Genomic DNA, 14,326 nt, shown 5'->3' with positions numbered 1-14,326 from the left:
GAGACTTCCTTAGATATCGTGCACCAGCTATTGTTAAGACACGGAACGGGGGCCGTTCCGTGTCTTAACAGAGGCTGCTGTTCTGTCCTGCCGATAGAGTGTATAACCCGCAAGCTGTATGTTCTTAATGTCGTCGTTCAGCCACGACTCGGTGAAACATAAGTTATTACAGTTTTTAATGTCCCGTTGATAGGATATACAGTACGTGCTTTCAGTTTGTCCCATTTGTTTCCCAGCGATTGAACGTTAGCTAGCAGAACGGAAGGCAAGGGCATATTAGCCACTCGTCGCCTGATCCTCACAAGGCATCCTGAAACCTACGTGTCAGGACCCGGTGTGAGAAACAGTCACAAATAGTCTAGTCGGCAGAACCCAGAAGATGAGGCAGACACAGTAGTACTAGAGACGGTGGTTTAATCAAGGTAAAAGATCTTCAGGCAAAAAATATAAATCCACAACGTCAAAAGTAAAGCCAAGAGAAAAAATGAATATCCTCCAAAATACAATGAAAATCCACAAAGTGGTAAGAACAGCAGGGAAAAAACAACCTCAAATGACTAATCAAAAATAAACAAGAACAAAACCAGAGTACCTCAGGAAAATCCAACTAGAGAAAAATATGTTCACAGCATGGCTGGGGCTGGGTGCTAACATACAAACACAGAGCAAAGAACTGATGAACACTAAGGGTTTAAATACCTACAAGGAAATGAGGCACAGGTGCAAACAATAACTAGAACAAGGGAAAAACAAAAGGTTCAAAAAGGCGCAATGGGGGCATCTAGTGACCAAAACCTGAATAGTCCTGGGCGATCTGGGCCTGGGCGGGTGTCCGTAGTATATCCCTCAAGTCCGACTCATTGAAGAAGAACTCCTCGTCCAATTTGAGGTGAGTAATCCCAGTTCTGATGTCCAGAAGCTCTTTTCTGTCATTAGAGACGGTAGCAGCAGCATTATGTACAAAACAAGTTACAAACAACACAAAAAAAAACAAGCAAAGCACCCCCACACCATACCAGCTCCTCCTCCATGCTTTACGGTGGGAAATATACATGCGGAGATCATCCGTTCACCCACACCACGTCTCACAATGACAGAGCGGTTGGAATCATATGCTGTGATGGCTGAGCTGGAGAAAGAAACGGTGGTCAATGTTGACAGGCTCATATAGTATAATTACCTCTGCATGTACTCTTATATGACTGTCTAATCATTATCCATCTCATGGTCTCTAGATCCTGATGCCTCGTTTGAAGATGTGAGGTTCAAGTGGATCCGTAAGCTGCGGCAGAGTGTTCTGGAAAGCCTGGAGTCTGGAGCAGACCTGGACTCTCTAAACCTCTACCAGTACAACCTGCCCAACTACCTGAGCCCGCCCTACCTGGACATGATGCCCCAGCTGACCGATCACAGGCTGCGACCGCAGGACCGCTTCCTGATGATCCTGACCTCTGACGGGCTGTGGGACGAGATGACCTCTGAGGGGGCAGTGCGAATGGTGGACGGTAGGGTGAGTGCGAGAGAGACGGGATGCTTTATGTGTGTGGGTGTGGTGGGTGTTCGTTTGTGTGCGAGGGCTGTGGGACAAACCACTAGTCGGCGGTGTCATGACTGTCCTGTGAGGATCCGAATATGTCAGATCAGCTTGGCAATGGATGACAGTAACCAGACCTTCTCTAACCCACAGAAGAGGGGAGGAGGGAACTGGGCTGGGTTGACAGCTCACTCCTGTTGTAAATTAGAAGAGAAGAAGACTCTCTCTCCCACTCCAGTATTAACCAAAGGAATGTTCTTTGTAACAGAGGTTTCCCGCCAAAACTCTTAAAATGCTCTAAAGTGAATACTGGAACAATATTTCTAACATACAAACATGGGGAATGATCTGAATAGATCTAAAGAATAATCATGTCATATGGGTTGTCATTTTGTGATGTCATCCAAATTTGAAATATAAACAATTATGAAAGTATTTTTGTTAAAATATGAATGCGATTTTAGGAGTGATAATAAAATGTGTCTCCTATAAACTCACAGTAAGTAAGTAGCCACGCCCCGAGTGAGGTCAGAGAGCGTGTTAGCCTAACGGAACCATCCCTGTCAGCCAGATTGCATAAAAGGATTGGTTAATAAATTAACATTTAGACCAGAAAAGCGCTTCACGCTTCACGTAGCTACACATTTGAAATGGTTGGAACTTTGAACTTCAACACTAGGTGAAGAAAATAAACTCACCTCCCAGACCAGGAAAGACGGGGAGCTGCAGCCCATGTCTAAAGTGGTTTGAACTCTTCCAAGGAGGATCGTCCAGAGTGAAGAACAGTAGAAGACGGGAAAGGGGTGACACCTTTCGGACAATCAGAGCCATACAAGCGTGCCGCTGAAAGTCCCATCACCCTTTCTAGGGAGGGCTGGTTCCGACAGAGATCCACGACAAACGAAGGCATTCACTCGTAAATACATTCAAGATTTCTTACTTCAAACTTGCGGCGGTTTGTGTGCAAAGTATATGATTACTGTGAAAATAGTTTCTAAAAAGTATCAATGATAAGTGTCTCTTTCTCTCTCTCTCTCAACCTCTCCATGTCGTTGTGTACAAAGCCAACATATTGTGTCAGTCCGCTAGGGACATTTTCCTAATGTATAAGTGTGTATGTTTCTTCTGTGTTATTGATTTTAGTTGCTAGTTAAAGTACAAATAATTAAACCAATTTGTGTAATACTGAATCATATGTAGGGCTGGGTTTTTTGCAGATGCAGGAGGTTACGACTGTTCAGAATTATAATATGATAAGAGGTTATGATTAATATGTTAAATGTTTTACAGATGTGATAGGTAAAGACCTTTAGAGTTTAATTCGGGAGATGGTAATGCTATAAACAACTGCTCTCGTGGTGCCCCAAGTTAATTGTTAAATGATTAATTTAATCGGGTAACAGATAAACATAGTTAGTTGATTCGATAAATAACAGTCATCAGATTAACGAAAGTACAGTCACGACAGCGGGAACTTCAAAAAATTGTGTGTCTGTGTTTTGTCCATGTGCATTTATCCTTTTATCAGTTCTCATCTACTAAACTGTTGTCCTGCAGGCTCCAGTCTCCCCGACTGAGAGACAGTTGAAGCTGGGCCAGAGACAAGAGCTGCTGCTGAAACGCTGTGCCAGCGCCATGCCCATCCTGGACCCCAACGCTGCCACATCTCATCAGACATGCCCTGGGCACAGGGGAGTACGGAGAGCTCTGCCAGGAAAGACTGGCATCCATGTTGGCTCTGCCTGAGGACCTGGCACACATGTATGGAGATGATATCATAGCTACTATGGTTTACCTCAACTCTGATCTCGCCAGACAACACAGGTAACACAGGTGGACACACAGACACAGACTATATAACAGCTTCTGGGGTTTATCTTAACATAGCCACAGCTAGCACATATAGACGGCCCGACACACATTAATTCACTCTCTCTCACACACACACACACTTATTCACAAAATTGTTAGCTACGGTGGTTGACCTCGACATATACACATACACACATTTCATGAAACTTGTTTACTTTACCCCAGGGGGTTGTGTACATAGACCTAAAGCTTGAATACTGCTTGCAGAAAAACAGTGAGTGGCATTGTATTAGTGTTTTTCAGATTGTTGAAGACATGAGGTACTGTTTTAGCTTGAAATCCCTACTACATGTTGGTAAATAACCATGTTGTACACACAATGAAAACCTTTGTTGTGTAGTTTACAATAATGTATGTAAGCTGATGTTTGTGTGTGTGTTTGTGTTTTTTCCTACATAGTCACCACGGTCCCAAAGCTGACACGACCTGGGGCGGCAGGTAGCCTAGTGGTTAGCGCGTTGTAACCGAAAGGTTGTTGGATCGAATCCCGAGCTGACAAGGTAAAAATCTGTCGTTCTGCCCCTGAACAAGGCAGTTAACCCACTGTTCCCCGGTAGGCTGTTATTGTTAATAAGAATTTGGTCTTAACTGACTTGCCTAGTTAAAAATAAAAATGTGTTTCACTAGACTAGTAGTACCAAACTTGACCATAGTTTAAATAAATAATATTTTCATATTCTGGTGCACTTCCTCACTTTATACTGTCCGATAAAATCCTTAATATATTTTCCTGAGTATATTTTTTATGACTTCATGTTAGCCGGTGTTAGTTTGCTAAAACTGCTATGTACCTTATTTTAACCAGATATGCTGACAATCTACGGTCCACAAACTGTGTGAAGGTTTCATTGTTATTGACACATGAAGTTTATATACATGTGTAATGCCGAGTTCACAGCAATTCCATTTAGATTAGTCAGATCAGGGGAGGAACTGAAATTGCCATTGTTTTCTGTGGAGGTTCTTTTCAAATCATGAATTTAACTTGAAATTAAAGCCAGTCAAAATGTCTTAATAGTTGTAACTCAATGAAAGTGAGTTAAAATGGAGTTTTCCTCTGTTTTCCTTTTTATGCTCACTTCGTCCACAGCGTTTCTTTAGTATAATTAACATTATGGAGCTGAGGCTGGAGGAAGTTTACTTTTTAGTCAATCACATGTCTGTACTGTCAATATTTTAAGTCACAATGTACCATCTTCTGTTTGAAAAAAGGACATTTAGTAAATTAAGTGATTCCCTTCACAATAGGTAAATAAGGCCTTGCTTTCAGCTTCGAATGGAGATTTAGAGATTTGTTATTGACTCAACAATTATCTTCCTGCACCACCTCCACTACTTTTGGTATCTTGGGCTACTTGTTTCATGCACAAGGTGAATATAAAATTAACTTTTATTTTACGTTTTCGATTGGAAATAATGGAACTTTTTAGATGCTTTACATTTGGAAAAATGTGTAAACAGGAAGCGGTTTGTCAAGATCTGATAAAACCGTGCAGGATGTGCCAGATAAAACAACCTACTTTTCATAGATATTTACACACTAGGTTTCCATTGACCCAGGTTTATTCGACAAAAGCAATGTAGCAACAAACAAAAAAATCCTTGCGACATGTGTAACGGAAACAAACAGCAGATAAGTTAAACAGATCACCGACCATTTCCAATCCCACCGTACGTTCTCCGCTATGCAATCTAGTTTCAGAGCTGGTCACGGGTGCACCTCAGCCACGCTCAAGGTCCTAAACGATATCATAACCGCCATCAATAAAAGGCAATACTGTGCAGCCATATTCGTAGACCTGGCCAAGGCTTTCGACTCTGTCAATCACCACATTCTTATCGGCAGACTCAACAGCCTTGGTTTCTCAAATGACTGCCTCGCCTGGTTCACCAACTACTTCTCAGACAGAGTTCAGTGTGTTAAATCGGAGGGCCTGTTGTCCGGACCTCTAGCAGTCTCTACGGGGGTGCCACAAGATTCAATTCTCGGGCTGACTCTCTTCTCTGTATACATCAATGATGTTGCTCTTGCTGCTGGTGAATCTCTGATCCACCTCTACGCAGACGACACCATTCTGTATACTTCTGGCCCTTCTTTGAACATTGTGTTAACTAACCTCCAAACGAGCTTCAATGCCATACAACTCTCCTTCCGTGGCCACCAACTGCTCTTAAATGCAAGTAAAACTAAATGCATACTCTTCAACCGATCGCTGCCCGCACCTGCCCACCCATCCAGCAACACTACTCTGAACGGTTCTGACTTAGAATATGTGGACAACTACAAATACCTAGGTGTCTGGTTAGACTGTAAACGCTCCTTCTAGACTCACATTAAGCATCTCCAATCCAAAATTAAATCTAGAATCGGGTTCCTATTTTGCAACAAAGCATCCTTCACTCATGCTGCCAAACATACCCTCGTAAAACTGACTATCCTACCAATTCTTGACTTCGGCAATGTCATTTATAAAATAGCCTCCAACACTTGTAACACTTGCAAATTGTATGCAGTCTATCACAGTGCCATCCATTTTGTCACCAAAGCCCCATATGCTACCCACCACTGCAACCTGTATGCTCTCGTTGGCTGGCCTTCGCTTCATATTCGTCGCCAAACCCACTGGCTCTATAAGTCTTTGCTAGGTAAAGCCCCGCCTTATCTCAGCTCACTGGTCATCATAGCAGCACCCACCCATACCACGTGCTCCAGCAGGTATATTTCACTGGTCACCCCCAAAGCCAATTCCTCTTTGGCCGCCTTTCCTTTCAGTTCTCTGCTGCCAATGACTGGAACGAATTGCAAAAATCACTGAAGCTGGAGACTCATATCTCTCTCACTAACTTTAAGCATCAGCTGTCAGAGCAGCTTACAGATCATTTCACATGTACATAGCCCATCTGTAAATAGCCCATCAAACTACCTCATCCCCATATTGTTATTTATTTATTTTTTCTCCTTTGCACCTCAGTATTTCTACTTGCACATTCATCTTCTGCATATCTATCACTCCAGTGTTTAATTGCTATATTGTAATTACTTCGCCACTACGGCCTATTTATTGCCTTACCTCCCTAATCTTACCTCATTTGCACACACTGTATATAGACTTTTCTATTGTGTTATTGACTGTATGTTTGTTTATTCCATGTTTAACTCTGTGTTGTTGTTTGTGTCGCATTGCTTTGCTTTATCTTGGCCAGGTCACAGTTTTAAATCTGGCCTACCTGGTTAAATGAAAAAATATATATATATAAGACACATTTTCTTAAGATTCACAACATTTTTATCCGTTCGACATGGGCAGAATTGTATTTTGTCAAACTTTTGTGAGAAATGATGGTGTAAACTGTGTTTTTTGAGTAAATTATGAGGTAGAGATAGACCTATGACGGGCACGTGATGTAGGTCAATAATGTAGCTGTAAGCTCCACTACACATTTAATTCTAAAGGCCTACTGAGAGCAAAATGTTTTTTTTCTACTAAAAATACAATTTCTTTGCAGGACAAGGATTGTCCTGACATTCAAACATGCCTGAACAGGGAGCAATAGTAGCCTAATAGCGTATTTTTGTAGGCACTGTGTCCACCAAGGTTCGTTGAACAAAACCTATGGGAAAATTAATGGCGTTTTTGAATAAACGCCAAAAATAAGGTCTGTGGTAAACACAGGCTTAGTAGATCTTATACGTATTGTTTTATGATATACTCTTCATCAGCTAACGTCACTTTTTGGGAATTTTGAAGTGTTTATGTAATTTAAAAAGCACAGAAATGCTTCATAAATCATAAAGGTCACGTTAACTGACTGATATTATCTCATAAAACAAAACGTATAAGATCTCCTAAGCTTGTGTTATCCTCAGACCTTATTTCTGTCATTCGTCCGATAACTATTCTTTCCCCATTCATTTTCACCATAGGAATGGCTGAACGAACCGTAGATAACTAATTTCCGTGTTTTAGGACTACAAGCTGGCGAACTCTATTTATTTGCCTTGCTTTTCTGGTTGGCTGGCAGGTTTCACCATCCAATTATTTCAGATATACATGAATAACAAGTTTCACCATGGCACGGACCGTGGCAATACATTGGCACATGATAATTATTAGAATATGTCAAATATTAGTCAATTATTGCATTCTATCCATGCTGGCTTTCGTGGGCTACAGATAGGTGGAAGGGCATAAAAGGCTGTCACCAATTTATTAATGCCTAAATGAGTAATGGAAACACTTCACCCAGTACATTTGTATTTGACACTGTAAAGTTGTTGCTTTTTAAATTGTGAAGTCATTACCTCCAGCTGTTTTCATCGACACTAAATGGTTCAGTGGGAAATCACTCTAGTAGGCATCTATCTATGTTCTATGCGATGTTTGTAAATGTAGACAAAAAAAATCACTGGACAAGTTAATGAAACATAGCTACTGACAGACTATCGTTATGACTAGAGGCATCACTACAAACCATGGTTCGATCTCGGGCTGTATCACAACCAGCCGGGAGTCCCATAGGCCGGTGCACAATTGGTCCAGCGTTGTCCAGGTTGGGGGAGGGGTTTGGCTGGGGTAGGCCGTCATTGTAAAATAAGAATTTGTTCTTAACTGACTTGCCTAGTTAAATAAAGGTTAAGTTTTTTTTATGAATAAACTGCAAAAGCAGCTGTAACTCTGGATAATTCCTCATTCGTGTTATATGAATTACGTTTTAGTCATTGAACAGAAGCTCTTATCCAGCACGATAGTAGGCTAGTGAGTACATACATTTTCCATGGGGGAATCAAACCCACAATCCTGGTGTTGCAAGTGCCATGCGCTACCAACTAAGACAAACGGGACAAATGAAAGAAAGAAGATTTAGAGGAGTGCTACAGTTGCTACAGTACCTCAAGTTTACTTAACCTTTAGTTTATAGTTTATAAATGGGGAGGATTAATGGTCTCTTTCTTTCTCCCCATCCCCAACCTCCCTCTCTCTCTCAGAATGAACTGCTTCTCTCCATTCCAGTCCTCTTACAACCATGTTCAGAAAAGTATGATAAGGTGACATATTTCCTTTTGGGGTCAACTCTGAGGTTAAAGTCTACTACTTTAGTAGAGAAAGAACAATATAACATTTTATCCATTCTCAAAATTGTTAATAGATGCTCCCGAATTAAGTACTCTCTCCAAGATTTGCTGTAGTCTCAACAGTTAACCCACTGGTTGTAACGTCCTGACCAGAGTTCTTATGTGTTTTGCTTGTTTAGTGTTGGTCAGGACGTGAGCTGGGTGGGAATTCTATGTTGTGTGTCTAGTTTGTCTGTTTCTGTGTCCAGCCTAATATGGTTCTCAATCAGAGGCAGCTGTCAATCGTTGTCCCTGATTGAGAATCATATATAGGAGGCTTGTTTTGTGTTGGGATTTTGTGGGTGATTGTTTCCTGTCTCTGTGTTTTGTCTGCACCAGATAGGACTGTCTCGGTTTTCACATTTGTTATTTTGTTATTTGTATAGGGTTACTGTTTATACGTCTAATTAAACATGTTGAACACTAGCCGCGCTGCATTTTGGTCCTCTCCTTCATCCCAGGAAGAAAACCGTGACACTGGTTTAAATCATTCACAGATGAAACAATTACTTAGCTAGTTGTAGCAAGGAGTAAGACCCATAATACCAATATTGCAAAGTATTATTGTTATTATAACACTGACAGATACATGTTATGTTTGTCAAACATTAGTGAAAACAACATTTTAAATGTACCACCCACCTTGTCTTATTATCTTTGTGTCAGATTCACTGAGAAATGATTTAATATTGGCTTAATAACTTTACCTTTCTCTCTCTTACTGGAGGTGTCCAGTTTGGGGATGAGCAAAGGGCTGAGCTAATTCACAGGGTAACCATGGTGATTCCCATAGCAGATGAACTGATCCAGAGAAACATGCTTCATAAAATAAATGTACAATACAATCCGTGATGCCAGGCCCTGCCAGGAACAGATGAGACTGCTGTACGAGGCCCTATATTCAGGAGGACCAACGGTGAAAGTAGTCTTTTATGAGATTCTATTTGAAAAACAACATAATCTAGTCCAAGATCTGGGAAAGAGGCTCTGTATATGTTTTTTTTTTATTGACCATTTGACTTTTGTATGTTGCACATATTGTTTGTTTTAAAATATTTGTAGTGAACAATAATGTAAAATGTTCAATTATATTATATTTGTGTAGAAAAGACTAAGAAACTGGTAAGGACAATCTTCTTGTATCTCTCTGATGTAAATGTATTGTATATTTTACAATGACTAGTCCTTGAGGAAATAACTCTGCCATTTCATTATCATTACCACCATATTTAATTATATTCACTTGCTTTTAAGAAGATGCAGGAGGTGAGACTTAATGTGAGTGTTGACCATTTACATGTAGCTTATTGATTTAGCAGATTCCTAGACTAAAGCCAATGAGGAGCCCATGCAGGGCCTCATTTAAATCTCACTGTGTCAGCCTGTTCCCCACAGTAGATCTGGGGTCTTGGTGTGAGCTGAGTGAATTGGTGGGATGATAACAATAATTATTATTATTATTTTGTATGTATTGTATGTATTGTATCGCTTTCTGGAAATATGTCTTACACATCAACATCCCATCAGAACAGCATAACCATGTAGTGTATTTTTTAAATGTATTTTTTATTTAACTAGGCAAATCAGTTAAGAACAAATTCTTATTTACAATGACTGCCTACCAAAAGGCCTCCTGCGGGGACGTGGGCTGGGATAAATAAAATAAAAATAGTAATAATTTAGGACAAAACACACATCACGACAAGAGAGACAACACTACATAAAGATAGACCTAAGACAACAACATAGCAAGATAGCAAAACATGACAACACAGCATGGTAGCAACACATGACAACAACATGGCAGCAGAACAACATGGTAGCAGCACAACATGGTACAAACATGATTGGGCACAGACAACAGCACAAAGGGCAATAAGGTAGAGACAACAACACATCACGCAAAGCAGCCACAACTGTCAGTAAGAGTGTCCATGATTGAGTCTTTGATTGAAGAGATTGAGATAAAACTCTACAGTTTGAGTGTTTGTTGCAGCTCGTTCCAGTCGCTAGCGGCAGCGAACTGAAAAGACGTTTTGTGGACCTTTAACAGAATGCGACTGGCAGAACGGGTGTTGTATGTGGAGGATGAGGGCTGCAGTAGATATCTCAGATAGTGGGGAGTGAGGCCTAAGAGGGTTTTATAAATAAGCATCAACCAGTGGGTCTTGCGGCGGGTATACAGAGATGACCAGTTTACAGAGAAGTATAAAGTGCAGTGATGTGTCCTATAAAGAGCATTGGTGGCAAATCTGATGGTCGAATGATAAATAACATCTAGCTGCTCGAGAGCACCCTTACCTGCCGATCTATAAATTATGTCTCCGTAATCTAGCATGGGTAGGATGGTCATCTGAATCAGGGTTAGTTTGGCAGCTGGGGTGAAAGATGAGCGATTACGATAGAGGAAACCAAGTCCAGATTTAACTTTAGCCTGCAGCTTTGATATGTGCTGAGAGAAGGACAGTGTATCGTCTAGCCATACTCCCAAGTACTTGTATAAGTTGACTACCTCAAGCTCTAAATCCTCAGAGGTAGTAATCACACCTGTGGGGAGAGGGGCATTCTTCTTACCAAACCTTAACAAGGTTAAGGGCAGAGAAAGCTTGTTAAACACTCTTCAACAAAGTTTTCTTAGTGTACAACACAAAATCTTGGGAGGCAGCTGAGTATAAGACTGTATCATCTGCATATAAATGGATGAGAGAGCTTTCTACTGCCTGAACTATGTCGTTGATGTAAATTGAGAAGAGCGTGGGGCCTAGGATCGAGCCTTGGGGTACTCCCTTGGTGACAGGCAGTGGCTGAGACAACAGATGTTCTTACTTTATACACTGCACTCTGAGAGAGGTAGTTAGCAAACCAGGCCAAAGACCCCTCAAGAATGGAATGGTCTACCGTATCAAAAGTTTTGGCCAAATCAATTAAAATAGCAGCACAACATTGCTTAGAATCAAGGGCAAAGCCTATTCCCCCTCAGGAAACTAAAAAGATTTGGCATGGGTCCTCAGATCCTCAAAAGATTTTACAGCTGCACCATCGAGAGCATCCTGACGGGTTGCATCACTGCCTGGTATGGAAACTGCTCGGCCTCCGACTGCAAGGTACTACAGAGGGTAGTGCGTACAGCCCAATACATCACCGGGGCCAAGCTTCATGTCATCCAGGACCTCTATACCAGGCGGTCTCAGAGGAAGGCCCTAAAAATCAAAGACTCCAGCCACCCTAGTCATAGACTGTTCTCTCTGCTACCGGACGGCAAGCGATACCGGAGCGCCAAGTCTAGGCCCAAGAGGCTTCTAAACAGCTTCTACCCCCAAGCCACAAGACTCCTGAACAGCTAATCAAATGGCTACCCAGACTATTTGCACCCCCCCCCCCCCKCTATGCTGCTGCTACTCTCTGTTATTATCTAGGCATAGTCACTTTAACAACCCTACCTGTATGTACAAAAGTATCTCAAATACCTCGACACATGTGCCTCCGAACATTGACACATTGACTCTGTACCGGTACCCCCTGTATATAGCCCCGCTATTGTTATTTACTGCTGCTCTTTAATTATTTGTTTTTCTTATCTCTTACTTATTTATTATTATATATATTTTTTAGGTATTTTCTTAAAACAGCATCATTGGTTAAGGGCTTGTAAGTAATCATTTCACTGTAAAGTCTACACCTGTTGTATTCGGCGCATGTGACAAAAACATTTTTTTTTTTTGATATTGTTAATGTTGTAAATGACTATTGTAGCTGGAAATGGCTGATTTTTTTATGGAATATCTACATAGGCATACAGAGGCCCTTTATCAGCAACCATCACTCCTGTGTTCCAATGGCACACTGTTAGCTAATCCAAGTTTATAATTTTAAAAGGCATTTTATCAGCCAAATTTATCATTGTAATTGATCATTAGAAAACCTTTTTGCAATTATGTTAGCACAGCTGAAAACTGTTGTTCTAATTAAAGAAGCAATAAAACTGGCCTTCTTTAGACTAGTTGAGTATCTGGAGCATCTGCATTTGTGGGTTTGATTCCAGGCTCAAAATAGCCAGAAACAAAGAACTTTCTTCTGAAACTCGTCAGTTTATTCTTGTTCTGAGAAATGAAGGCTATTCCATGCGAGAAATTGCCAAGAAACTGAAGATCTCGTACAACGCTGTGTACTACTCCCTTCACAAAACAGCGCAAACTGGCTCTAACCAGAATAGAAAGAGGAGTGGGAGGACCCGGGTGCACAACTGAGCAAGAGGACAAGTACATTAGAGTGTCTAGTTTGAGAAACAGACGTCTCACAAGTCCTCAACTGGCAGCTTCATTAAATAGTACCCGCAAAACACCAGTCTCAATGTCAACAGTAAAGAGGCGACTCCGGGATGCTTCTCCTCTGTCCAGTGTCTGTGTTCTTTTGCCCATCTTAATCTTTTCTTTTTATTGGCCAGTCTGAGATATGGCTTTTTCTTTGCAACTCTGCCTAGAAGGCCAGCATCCCGGAGTCGCCTCTTCACTGTTGACGATGAGACTGGTGTTTTGCGGCAATTTATTGCTTGCCTTAATTTTGCCTTGGCAGCAGCTAATGGGGATCCATAATAAATACAAATACCACCACTATGTTTGACCGTTTTTATGGGGTTCTTACTGTGGAATGCAGTGTTTGGTTTTCGCCAGGCATAATGGGACACGTCTTCCAAAAAGTTTACTAAAGTTTGCCAAAAGGCAGCACCTGGAAGCACCTGGATGATCATCAAGAATCTTCGAAGAATGTTCTATGGACAGATGATTCAAAAGTATAACTTTTTGGACGACATGGGTCCCATTATGCCTGGCAAAAACCAAACACTGCATTCCACATCCACAGTAAGAACCTCATACCAACACTCAAGCATGGCGGTTTGGGGATGCTTTGCTGCCTCAGGACCTGGATGACTTGCCTAATTAGAAGGAACCATGAATTCTGCTCTGTATCAGAGAATTCTACATGAGAATGTCAGGCCACCCGTCTGTGAGCTGAAGCTGAAGCACAGCTGGGTCAGGCAGCAAGACTATGATCCAAAACACACAATCAAGTCTACATTAAATTTGCTAAAAAGCAACAAATTTGAAGTTTTGTAATGGCCTAGTCCAGACCTAATCCCAACTGAGATATTGTAGCAGGACATGAAATGAGCAGTTCATGATTGAAAACCCACAAATGTCATTGAGTTACAGCAGTTCTGCATGGAAGAGTGGGACACAATTTCTCCACAGCGACTTGAGAGACTGATCAACAACTACAGGAAGCGTGTGGTTGGAGTCAATGCAGCTACTTTTTCCACACAGGGGCATTGGGTGTTGCAAAACTTTGTTTATGAAATCAATTAAATAAGTATGTAATTGTTGTGTTATTTGTTCTCTCAGGTGCCCCTTATTTAATATTAGGTTTTGGTTGAAGATCTAATAACATTCAGTATCAAAAATTAGAAAGGGGGCAAATACTTTTTTCACGGCACTGTACGTATAACTTTTCAGAACTATACTGTATGCAGTGGTTGGATGGTGTGAATAGTTATCCAATGATTAATCATTACAACATCTGTTTGGGAGTTAAAATGTATGGCCTGTATTTATTTTCAATCTCTCCTAAATAAATGTGTGAAATATACAAGCAACAATTTATTTTCATTATTTAGGGATGCAGAGCTGCTTACAAGTGTATGTATTACCTGATATAAGCCTGGGAATAAAACACAGGTCTCCCATAAGCCAAGGAATTTTAAGACACATCAACCAGAAATACTTCACTGATAAGACAGAGCATAGATATAT

The 14,326-nt window shown here is 41.0% G+C and overlaps 1 long non-coding RNA gene across 1 annotated transcript; it reads left to right on the top strand.

The window, feature by feature from the left end:
- The first annotated feature begins 2,778 nt into the window (after nucleotides 1–2,778).
- Nucleotides 2,779–12,901, top strand: LOC139027584 (uncharacterized). The gene is made up of 4 exons (XR_011479707.1): nucleotides 2,779–3,358; nucleotides 3,806–3,906; nucleotides 8,394–8,443; nucleotides 9,247–12,901. It is a non-coding gene; the product is annotated as an uncharacterized lncRNA (long non-coding RNA).
- Nucleotides 12,902–14,326: the final 1,425 nt, after the last annotated feature.

This window comes from Salvelinus sp. IW2-2015, linkage group LG4q.1:29, assembly GCF_002910315.2.
Source record: "Salvelinus sp. IW2-2015 linkage group LG4q.1:29, ASM291031v2, whole genome shotgun sequence".
NCBI classification, from domain to species: Eukaryota; Metazoa; Chordata; class Actinopteri; order Salmoniformes; family Salmonidae; genus Salvelinus; species Salvelinus sp. IW2-2015.
Note: the sequence above shows the minus strand (reverse complement) of the source record. Positions and strands in the feature narration are given on the sequence as shown.